This window comes from Brachyistius frenatus, unplaced genomic scaffold, assembly GCF_029030835.1.
Source record: "Brachyistius frenatus isolate BFR_SWC_R1_liver_20210118 unplaced genomic scaffold, ASM2903083v1 Contig_15, whole genome shotgun sequence".
Lineage (NCBI taxonomy): Eukaryota > Metazoa > Chordata > Actinopteri > Embiotocidae > Brachyistius > Brachyistius frenatus.
In genome coordinates this window covers 2,512,501-2,525,050 of record NW_027210614.1, presented here as the reverse complement: position 1 = coordinate 2,525,050, position 12,550 = coordinate 2,512,501, and the positions used below count along the sequence as shown (strand labels likewise).

General features: G+C 37.7%; 1 long non-coding RNA gene across 1 annotated transcript; it reads left to right on the top strand.

Moving 5' to 3' along the window:
• Positions 1-1,140: 1,140 nt before the first annotated feature.
• On the top strand, positions 1,141-9,688 carry LOC138618087 (uncharacterized). The gene is made up of 2 exons (XR_011310699.1): positions 1,141-1,284; positions 9,047-9,688. It is a non-coding gene; the product is annotated as an uncharacterized lncRNA (long non-coding RNA).
• The last annotated feature ends 2,862 nt before the right edge of the window (positions 9,689-12,550 follow it).

Here is a 12,550-nt window from a genome sequence, read left to right as displayed (position 1 = left end):
GGCTATTATGTGAACTTTATTAGATTTACATTTCTCGCATTAAAACGGAGAAAAGAAAAGTGAGAATATGTGTTGTGACAATGAAGCTATAGTTGTTCAGGCCCGTTGTGTTTTACCAAGAGCCCCAATACTCTGAGCCAATAAAGTCAACTTCACACCAGTGTGACATTTATTAATGTATCCTGCTTGTTTAAAAATATTAAATACAGGGTTTGTCCACCCTGTTGCCTTTTCAAATAGGCACATTTACAAAAAAGACAATTGTTGTAATATTTGCAAATATTTTCTCCTAGATAGGCAAAGAAGCTGGCGCACTCCTCTGTGCATGTATTTCCCAATTAAAACAACTGACGTCAGACGTACTGACAAAGAGAAGCGTGAGGTCATCCTGAGGTTATTTAGACTTTAGATAAATATAAATAAATATGTAGATTTAAATGTGTGACACTGCACTGTGATTTGCATTCTCAGGATCTGACGGAGGATTTTTTTTTTTAAAGTGTTACAGGTTCAGCTTTTACTAAAGCAATGGCCTCACAAAATAAATAGTAACCTATGCAGAAATGTTGCTGTAAAAAGGGTCGATTCAAATGTCAATTAACCAACTAAATTTCAGTATTTAGGCTATATATTTAGTGTCTGTAGTGAAACAAAAAACTACTGTAGAAGTTGGGCTTTGATGAAAAAACATTATGAAGCTGATTAAAATGTTTCAGCAGGGTGAGTTTTCTTTGAAAGGGTTTGTTTAAGAGTGTTGAACAGAAACCAACAAAACAAGCACAACAGACTGCATGTTATGTCTGATAACTAATAAATTCTTACTGTGAAGTGTTTTAAGTGTACAGTTTATCATCCCACATCACTTTTTTCATAGGTAGTTAATAATTGAATTAGTTGCAGTAAATATCACATAGGTTAACATTAAAAAAAAAAAAAAAAAAAAAAAATGTTCCCGCTTAAGTTATGGAAGAAATTTGGGGTTGAGATAATTACATTTTTGAAACAAAAATTGAGAGCCAAAGCTCTGGCAGAGTTGAATGGAACTTGTGAAATGCCATAATAATTTTCTTTGTTCCCAGGAGACTTCCGACTTACCTTTCACTGTTCTGGCAAACGGCGGAGCCTGTTCCTGTCTTTGGTTATCTAGCTGTATGAGTGTTAATCGTCCATCATAAAGCTAGATAACCGAAAGTAGGAATGACCTCCATCCCCAGCTACCTGCTTTTAGGAGATGAAATAAACCAACACAAAACTCCAATTCAGGAGGACATGATGTCTTTTCAGGTAGGTTAATGTCAAACTTTAAGTCAAGGCTTTTGGCATTTTATTTTTCACAATTAGAAATGCAACAATTAATTTGTGGATTGACGTTAGAATAATCATCATTTTGCTGATTGATTGATTTTTATTTTTTTTAAATCTCAAAATACCAAACTTTGTCTCCTTTCCCTTTTTCAATTGTGAGGATTTGTTGCTTTTGTTATTAGTTTATTAAATATATTGAACTGGAGCAATATGAGGACATCTTCTGAGGACAATTTACTGGCTGCTATTTTACCAATGTGTTAAGATTAATAAAATAATCTGATCATTAGTTGCAGCCCTTACACAGTTACCGGTGGTTTCCTGTTGACCCTCTTAAACAGCTTTAACTGCATGTTCAAATACACCTAAGATCAAAACACAAATAAGATTTCTATTGTAAACTCCTGTATTTCTAATGTTTTTGTCATCTATGGAAATGGGGAATGTGGGAATAAGTATTTAATCACATCAGACAATTTGTCTTTAATATTTTTGAAAGTTAAAAATATAAAAGGGGCCCTTGCTGAATTTCCATGCTTTCAAATACACATGAATGTTCCCGTTTCTTTTAGACAGACTTTTATATCTGACTGATGCTGCCAAATTGTTTCCTGATTTTTTTTTTACATTAGATTTATAAAACCAATACCGCATTTTTTGTGTTTATATTGTTTTGAATGAACTTAATATCATTTGAATCTTCTTCACTTCCATCATAAACTAAATATTCTTTTCATTTGCAAAACTCTTGAAATGGTAAAATGTTTAATTTCTTTTAACATTTGGATAACAACAGTTTCTCGTATGACATCAGAAGATGCTGAAAGTTATGCAAAGTTAGTAGCTAAATGTGTCTCTGACATAACTCGGGGATCATACTGTAAATGCTGAATCAACGCTCTTCTGCACATTTTAAACATCAAAACATCAAACAGCTTCATTATATTTCCTTTACTCTAATCTTGCCAATCCCAAAAATCCTAAATCCTAAAACAGGTCAAAACTGTCAAGACCAAAAACAACTGCCAGTTTACTGCCAGTTTACGTGTCACAAAAAGTAACCAAATAATCTTTTTTCACGTTAAAATGTATATGTTTTAGTATCACAATTAGTATAAAACTCCACCGATATCTTTATCTGTGAATGAAAAGCTTCCTGTGGTTAAAATATGTAGGGTTATCTGTGCATGTTAGAGCTCAGCCTCCTGATGAAAACACCATATTGTTTTATTTGTGAGTTTTCATGGTGTAGTCTCACTTTAAAATGTGTTGTGTTGGCACAAAGTGGGGCCACAATAATTGGTCCATAATTAGCTGTCTATTAGACCCTAATCAACACCGTCTTTGAGCCTCCTGTCTTAAGTCCTCTCTGGTGTGATCTCATTAACTAGAAAGGCAGCTAATGGGGGAGGTCACATTTCTGTGGCCTTTTGAAGGTCATCCAATGAGACCTATAACTGCTACTGTAATTGAACAGGGAGTGAATAAGTCATTGATTCAGTGGCTGAAAATCTCATGACATTTGATTATATTGAAGCTGCTGAAACAAACACCTGACACCTGCCCTCTCTGTGATCCCACTAATGGAGAAACAACTAGAACAAGTGAAAAGTCTGTCAAGTTTACAGAAAACAACTCATTAAGTAGACAATAATGCACAGGTGATATTCTACTATTCTAGGCCACGGAAATGAAAGCCCTGCTTCAAGTTAAAGTAATTGTAGTCTGATGTAATATATATATTCAAGTCATTTTCCAAACAAAGTAACTAAAACTGTTAAGAGCAATCTCGTCACCTTCTCGCTCAACCAGCGCCCATGTAAAAAATCATTTTAAAATGGAGATTTAAATCAATTCTTTTTTTTATCAAAAAAAAAAAAAGCAGAGCAGCTAAAAAAAAAGGAGTATAGTAAAATATATATATATATATTTAAAACAAAAACAGTAGCCTACTTTCTTGCTTCCAAATGCTTATTTTTTTTAATAGTTATAAAACAAATCTCGATAAAAGGTCCAACATATATTATTTACATTTGTAGAAAAAACATTTTTACGTTTTTAGTTAAATAATAATTATTTAGAAATATTGTAATATTCACTTTTCTTTTTTTTTAAATATAGAGAATTAGAGGTCAAATACCAGGCCTTTAGTCTGTAGACCTCCTGCTAAAAATCTTTTGTATTATTGGCCTATTTTAACAGATAAATAAATTATTTACATATTCATCATTTTAGATGTTAAGGGGCAGAGATACATACATTTTTCCCGAAACAATGAATATGGAAAGAAAACTGATTTTCTCTGTTCCAAAATCTATAAAAGTGATGGCAATTGTAACAGACCGTGGAAACGCTGATACACGTTTCGTTAATTAAACAATAAAAAAAATGATCAGAATTAAGTCAGGGCGCAGATGCGAAACTGGAGTTATATATTTTAACATTAGAGGCCTTTTCTTTTTTTTTTTTTTTCAAAATATGCTACCTAAAGGACTAATTAATAAACACATATGGAAGAGAAAAATAGCCAGCAAACGTCTCTCTCTCACTTCCGTCTTGGACATCACGTTTCATTTCTCACCTTTACATACGCAGAGACTGCAGATCAAGTGTAACTTCCTTCTTGATTTCAAATGTGTTGAGGTGCTTCCTCCGGCGATGACCTTCTGTTTCCTGTCGTGATGTTGTTGAATAGAGACAGATTAATGCGAGACATGCAGAAACTCTGGTCCATCAGCAGGCAGCTCAAAACTCAACAGTGTGTATATAGTGAAAAAAAAATAAAACAATAACAACTTACAAACGCTCAGCTTTACCTGCAACGCTGAAACTGACAAGAGCCTCGCAGCGCGATTTATCCGACATTTGTGCTCTCTGTTAGTCTCTGGGCCTGTAACCGTGAAGCAGAACAAAAGTGCTCAACAAGGTTGTAAAAATAAAGGAAACAATAACGCATCTCCAGCCGATAATGAATAGGACGCAGACGAGCTCTGCATATTAACATGATTGCATCGAAGCTGCAGAGCAGCGAGAGTCGGCCTGTTTAAAGGCGCAGCAGCACTCTGCACGTCTCCAACAACGTCTCCAACACCAAGGTCCACGTGCACGCTTCAATTAACGATGGAAATGTATCGTTTTATAATTGGAGCATTTATTGGATTTAATTGCTATTAAATATTTTTTTTTATGAAGGTGTACATATATAATATTTCAATGAAACCTCATTTGAATTTATATAACGTCTTTAGAAAGCTTGTGCCAAGGCTAACAGGAATAATTAGTATTTTAAATGAAAAACACAAAACGGTAGTCACATATATGTCCATAAGCAGCCCATACTGCAGGGCCATAAGACAGGATTCATGAAATCCTAAAAGTGCCCTCAATGTTTGTTACCTCTAATATTTCTTAACATAAATATTGTTGTTGTTTTTTTTAAAGCTTTCCTCTGAATACCATAATTTAAATTCTCATTGGAAAGTGGTGAATCTTTCATTGCTAAGTTAAAAGTAGCCTTACTTCAATATGTGCTGCAAATTGCCGACAAAACCCCTCCATGTGTAAGCCTAGAAGAGGAAAAACACAGAAGACGTGACCGGTGTCTTCAACAAGGCCCTGCTTTCAACTTTTTTTCTCTCCTATTCCAGAATATTCAACCAATGTACAAATTAACTGTTAACATACTGTAGTTGTTAATATTAATGACAACTGCCGATATTACAAATGTTAAAGCAAACGTCTCAGCTGTAACAAAGATCAACTCAAACTTGACTGTGGATGCTGTTAGCTGGTTGTACTCCATGTGCCTCTTCTGTTTTATGTAACAAGGAGTTTTTAAAGGTTTGTGTTTTCTTATCACACCAATTATGGGTTTCAACTGTCAGCAACACTGCTGGAAAAATAAAGAGGGAACTGTTCCTTTATTAGGAGCCAGGCTGTAATTAGACATGCAGCTTTTGGGGGGAGGGTCAGTGTAAAGCTTGGTGATTATACCAGCTCACACACCAAAATACTGTATGACTGCCAGCACAGAGCACATGTGTAAATCCCCCTTATTAGCTTATTAATAAAGTATTTTATTCTCTGATTCAAATGTTTCTGTGTGTAGACATTTAATGAGTTCTAGAAAACAATTAAATGTATCGGAGAAATAGCATTTGCTATGATCCATCTCCTCATTCTTGTTGGCCTGCAGCCACTCAGGGCAAAATACATCTCTGTCTACCACCAGAGTAAATTCAAAAATTACTGAAAAAATTCATAAAATTAGATTTTCGTCACCTGCATGAGCCTTTACCACCACGACGTGACCTGTGCCTATAAAATGCACCTGTACACGTGCAAAGTGCAAGTGTTGTTTTTCACCTGATGCACAAACACAGTGGAGGTTTCTCTGAGTCTGTAGGTCAGTGCCGTGGACCGCAGCTGCAGGAGACCTGTTGGCCTGTTGGTAAACACTGGGCCCACATTATAATTCTGATCCTGGCTTCTCTCCACAATGACTGCTTTGTGAAAGCAGCACTTGACAAAGGTCTGCCACTTCTTTTTTCCCGAACATGGGAGAGGCTGTTGCAGTAAACCCTGGGCGTTGAGGTGGGAACAACAGTTCAGACCAGACCGTGGCAGATGCCTGCATTAAGCACAGCAGCCACACGACTGTCTCCTGGAAAAGTTGCCCCTTTGTCCTCCAGCCTCTTTATGTCTGACTCTCACAGTGAGTGTGTGGGTGTGTATTAATGTGTGGTCTCATGCCAGAGCTAATGTGACCGCTGTGTTAAATGTGAATCTGATTCATATTAATAGAGGGTGCTCAGTTATTCTATCATAAACAACCCACATATAACACACTTGTCCAAAAGTATACATGAAACATTTTCTTCTTGCACTGAAGTACACTGATGAGGCTAATCTTATCATAAATATGTGTTTTTGAGTTTCCCTTTCTAAATTTGCACATGTTGCACTGATGATAAAGAAACTCGGAGTAACTGCAGGAATGTGTAAACTGGCACCGTCAGCAATAGAAGAAGACACAGAGACGCGAATAGAAAATAATTGAATATGCACAAACTTCAGCTTGGTTATGAGGGAGGAATTTTGTATGAGAAAGTTAGCACATTTAATGTGTCTTTGAGGGGTTGGAGGATCAGTTTCTGTTGCCATGTGTCAGAGGCAGGCAGCATGTTTACAGATATTAAAATATAATACCCAGATCTGACATTGATTATCTCTGGGTGAGGTGCACTTGTTTGATGAGTGAGGACTAGTGATGGACAGCTGTGAGAGTGATGCATGTGTTGGAAGAACTGTTTTGTTGATTTTACAGTACAGGGGTTTTCAGTAGGGGAATGACTCCAGTCCAAACAGTCCTATATTTCTGAGTACCAGCAGAACCTGTGTAGACTAAGGATGACTGCGAGCGCTCCTGAAGGCAGCACATTGTATGTTTTACGTCCTTGCAGCCCCCCTCCCCCCTCCCCACCCTCCCACAAGGACACCACAGCTGCGATCCTGTCTTAATCTGGGGATAAACACGATTATCCTGCTATGGCTTGTTCTTGGCTTTGTAACGGCGACAGGGGACCTTTCACAGCTCCCTCTTTCCCATGGTCGAGTGGGTCTGAGCAGCTAAGACCCCTGATGTGGACCAGTCGCCATTCATCAGCTTTAGGCTGGAGCAAACAAGCCCGTCACACTGACCCTGAGGAAGCTCGGTGTTCAAAATATTAGCCAAACAGTTATTGAGCTGCAGCTCCTCAAAGTCTGCTCCTGTCCTGATCTGTTCTCTTTACCTTCTACGTGGGTCACTAATTAGAGAGTAAGTAATATGTGATACAAATATTTTGAACAATGTGTATATTAAGAAAAGAAAATACATTATTACTTTTACTGGTAATTTTACAACCCTAAATGCAATATAATTATCATTATTATTATTATTTATATGGCTTTAATTTTGTTATATATTTAGCCAATATTATTTCTAGTTTTAATTTTGCTTGAATTACAATTGTACTATATCTGCAATTTAATTTTATATTATTGTTGCTGATATAAAGTTAAAGCTTTTTTGGGGAGCTGACTTTCAGACAAAGTTATGATTATTAAATTTTTTCCTTTGGTCCAGACCAATTCCTGGGTCAAAAATGTACTTTCCAACTGTTGTTATTTTAATGACCTAATCTTTGAAAACTCATAAAACATTTTTTCATGATTTAAAAATTTTTTTTTTTTTTAGCATTCATAACACATCAAAGTATTTCATTTACCAAATCACAGAACAAAATCTCTCAGGGACAGATTTCCATTCTCCCCCGCCAGTCGCTCAGACTGTCAGTCAAGTTCAAGTTCACAGGGGTAGAAATGTCTGGACTCCTCTTTCACTCCTGTCGTTCCTCCCCCCCAAAACTCCCTCCCTCTCCTCCTATGCTCTGCAGTGACTGCATGGCGTTACTATGACAGAGGAGCTGTGGCGTTGTTATGGCAGCGGGCTGGACGACCCGGCTATGTGCTGGTGAAAAGGACAGCCTGTCACAGAGGGAAAGAGAGAGACTCAGGATCCCCCCAACAGCTGGGCACAGTCTCCCCCCTATACAGCCGCCCCCCTCGGGCTTTTCAAACACCCCCAGACCCTGGGAACACCAAGAATTCCACATTCATCATTCTCACACACACCCGGCACGCCCCTCTCAACCGTCCCCCACTATTACTCCCCAACCAACTCCTAACTCTGTAGGCACCCTTGCATCCATGAACCATTTAACATCACTCTTTCCTTACACACACACACACACACACACACACACACACACACACACACACACACACACACACACACACACACACACACACACACACACACACACACACACACACACACACACACACACACACACACACTTCTTTCTCTTGTTTTCTTCTCACAGGCCATAATACACACCGCCTCAATCAAATATAGGATCACAAGTCAACAAACCAAAACTGAAACATGAAGAGTGATGACAGCAAAGATTATACTTTTTCAAATTCATCCTTTCTGCATGTGTGTATGTCTGTGTATGTGTGTGTGCGTGTGTGTGTGTGTGTGTGTGTGTGTGTGTGTGTGTGTGTGTGTGTGTGTGTGTGTGTGTGTGTGTGTGTGTGTGTGTGTGTGTGTGTGTGTGTGTGTGTGTGTGTGTGTGTGTGTGTGTGTGTGTGTGAGAAAGTAAGAGAGAGATTTTGTTGAGGTCTCATTCAACTTTGAGCATGAAAGGCAGATCATTTGCATAAACTGCATGCTGTCTGAGGGGTTTGGGGGTGGCAGCCATACTGAGAAAAGATATGAGGGAACATGAAAAAAAAAGAGAGCACAATCCTGCATTGTGGAGTTGCAGGAAGAAAGAGGAGGTCTGAATAAGAGAGAGGGTGAAAATTGGCAGAGAAAGGGCCTTACCATGTCTCCCAGTGGGATTAAATTGTCCAGGAACCTCTTTATATATAATTTGGTGAATCTGGCAGCAGCATGGCTGCAGGGCTGAACTCAGCCTGATCGTATACATCCAGCTCCCGCCTGAACTTCAGTTGACAAGAGCTACACGTACGCTGAGATGATGTAACCAGTTGAAGAACTGTGTAAATGTTCAGTGGTTGTCATCATTTCATCGGACTATTGTGTATCCACACACAAACAATGTTCTGTGTTGAATTACAGCTAATCTGGATCTCTCTGTTGTTTCTGGTTTTTTTTTTTGTTTTTTTTTAGAAAACAACTGCCGCTGATGCCGCTGCTGTGGAGGATCTTCAGAGCTTCTACCAGTGATTCAGGGGTCAATGTGGGAGTTTGTCACTTTGCAATCAGGCTCAAATAAATCTGGCAGAGTATTCAAATACAGTTTTCTGTCACCACATGCAACACATGGCTGCAAGTATAACTGAATACAGATTTAACAGTTCCCACTGACCATAAATAAAAAGCATCCCCTACGCAGCAAAACATACTATTTTGATGCAAACAGAAATATCACTGACCGCTATTTAAGTGTTTTTTGTTTTTTATTTTAGACATAATTTTCAAGAGCAAGTTCTGCAAAATGAGGAAAACTATTAATTGATTTTTACTACAATGTCAATTTATTTGCTTAGACATTTGTTCCAGATGGTTATTGCCAAAATCTTATTGGGCCAACTGGATTTTTTGACTCTTTGTTTTTGGTATTTCATCTGTATTTGAATGATTTCTCCATTAATGACATCAATAAACATTTTATGTAAACTTCCCGAAAAACAAAATGTTGAAAGGTAGTTATGTATCTTTTTAATTCACTGAAATAGCATTTGAGATTATCAAAGCAAGGCAACAGAGATGTGTTTCATCTTTACTCAATAAAAAGATCCAGAAACATAATGGCTCTGTGATTATTAATGTACTCAAACTGTTCATAAAGACTTGTCTCTATCAGCACCTTGGACAGAGGCAGTCTACTGAAAACAAGCCAAAATCTAAAATATGATCTATTTATAGATTAATAGTGTGCTGCATTAACCGTTCAGTCAAATATAATTGTCTAATATAATATATCCTTAACTGTTTATCAGAGCTGTCATTTACATACAAAAAAAAAACAAATAATAATTGGGTCCAAAATGTTTTTTTGTTTTTAAATGTGTTTCTGGATAACAATGAAATAGTAAAAACAATTGAATAATGGCAACTTGGACACAAAATAATGCCTTCGGAATGAAGCACTTGTGTTGAGATGTGTTTGTGTGTTTGGATGCAACTAATTGAAAATGAAACTGAGGTCATAACTGTAAACGCGAATGAAGGTATTATAAACCGAGTGTTGTTCACATGTTATTACAGACTTCTGCATGTTTCCTCACGCTGGTTTTGTGGATCTCATGTCCAGAGAGCGTTAGTCTGCTGCTGGACAGAGAGTCTTGACCTTTTACTCTCTTGGGACACAACTTGACCCGGCACAAGCCAAGAGACACGTGTGTGATCCTCGGATGACCTGCCAGACTTTGTAACGAGTCAGGACAGATCTCAGCTGATGTTACTGCACCTGACCCAGCCCTGTCAAGTGAAGTCCTCACAGCATGGAGGCTTATAGTTATATTTCTATAGAATAATATCTTATCTTGTTCGCGAAAAGAATGGAAGGACAGACCAAAAGAAAGACAGAAACACAGACATACATCAAGGGATGAAGGTAAGAAGGAACAAACAGCAGGTCCCTGGGGCTTTTTAGGGGGGTGAAAGATCAAACCTCAGATTTCATCACTCTATATGAATGCATGTATTTGATATCAGGATTCCTGGAAATACGATGAATGACTATTTGGTTCTGCAGAGAGTTTACAGTTTTGATCATACTCCAGTCTTAATGCGAAATTACGCCCAAACAAAAGACATGGGAAACATATTTCAGCACAAAAACTGGAATGCCGAGTCCATCACCAGCGCCTGTTCTTAAGACCACTTGTGGTTGAATGACACTCTTGAAACTGCATGTTAATGCCTCTTTTTGTCAGGTTTTCAGGTAACAACATACTTTTGGCAATGTAACACACGTAATGATTTTTTTTTCACATTTGAGTATTGACGCCTGATTTGGAACTGTGACTAGATCTCAGAAGAATTTCATGTTCAAGGCAGCACTGCACATAATCCGTCCGCATTTCATAAAAGTGAGATGTTAAAAATAAACGTAGAGTACCTCAAGATGGACTCTGTACAGTAAGTATGAGTGATGCATGTAAAACTGTCAGCCAGAGTTGAGCAGAGGAAGAGCTGCTGGCTGCAGGTGCTCTTCTCTCATGGCACTTGGTGTGTTTTCATTCATTAATTTTCTACTTGTCAACAGATCTGGATGGATGTTGTCTTTTGTCTTGAGTCACTGGAGGTCAAATTACTCAAAGCTGAGAAATACATTTTGTGCACTGTAGAGAACAAAGCGCACTTTTATGTGCTATTAATATACTTACTATGAGTACCATTCATTACACTAAACTCTCGTTGATAGGTGACATTTTCCACGAGACAGGACTGAATGTAAAACTGTTTATCAGAGCTGTCACTTACATTAAAAAAAAAAAAAAACGTTTCACTCTGCAAGCAGGAAGTGAGACATTTAGAGTGAAGTCCGATGCCGTTTGTCTACCTCATGAATGACGAGTAGGCAGCTGTAGACCAGGCTTGTGTCTGTAGAGAGCTGCAGATGATTGTCCAGTCATTTATATCTTCCAACTCAGTGAGCTTTAGGTCTTGTTCTCTGCGTTTGCATAAGAATAGAATCAGGTCCTGTGAACTTCCCCAACCTATTGACCCAGCTCCCCAGACATGAATAGCACTGCTTTGAGGCTCCCCAGCCTCTCAAACAGGCTTTAACCATGCCTTAAGTCCCAATCATGGTAATTTAATATATCTTAAGCCCCTGGCTGTTTTGCTGGAGCCCTTCTACCGTTTGTTTTAGGCATTCTCTGCTTTTCACCTCATCAGCACAACCCAGCGCAAAATTTAAGGGGCTGCTTTGGCACTACAAGTTCCTTTTGAGCAGCTAAATAAGCCTGGATTTCTTATAATTAGAAAAAGGTTTTCTTCAGTCTTTTTATTTGGAAGAAGAAGGGACATCTCACCAATGATAGATGAAGAACATGGAAACAAGCTCTCGACTCATCAGTGAACAGTGAACATGTTATATATTTATATATACAAAACTGAGGAATATGCAAACATGGGGCTTCAACACAACTCATTTATGTCTGTAGATCATAACAAACGTTTTGAAAGAAATGTTTAAAACTCAGGAAATGTTATGTTCAAATTTAGATAAAATCATAATCATTAAACTTAAATTTATTTTAATTTGTTCATAGGTGTGTATGAATAGTGATGCTGATATAATTTTTTTCCAAATCTGAAACTAACACTTTTACCTGTTATCAGTAAGGATTTGTCATTTTTTATAGAACCATTTTTTTCCTTCTATTTTTTGGTTCCCAACAGCTTTATAGTGACGACAGAATACATCAGACTTAAAGATAAGATTGTGCCGACAAAATTTGAAGAGAGGGCAGTTTAAAAGACAAATAAGGATCAAAATGAATGCACAAAAAGTAATAAAAAAAATAACATAAAAATAAGCCTGAACTCAGAACTAAACAGGATGCTAAGTGTCGACGCTTTCATAACGACACTTGTGCCGCACTGGCTGATTATAAAAGCAGCTATCCACTCCAGTTCTCCCCAAATGCACAAGTGCTT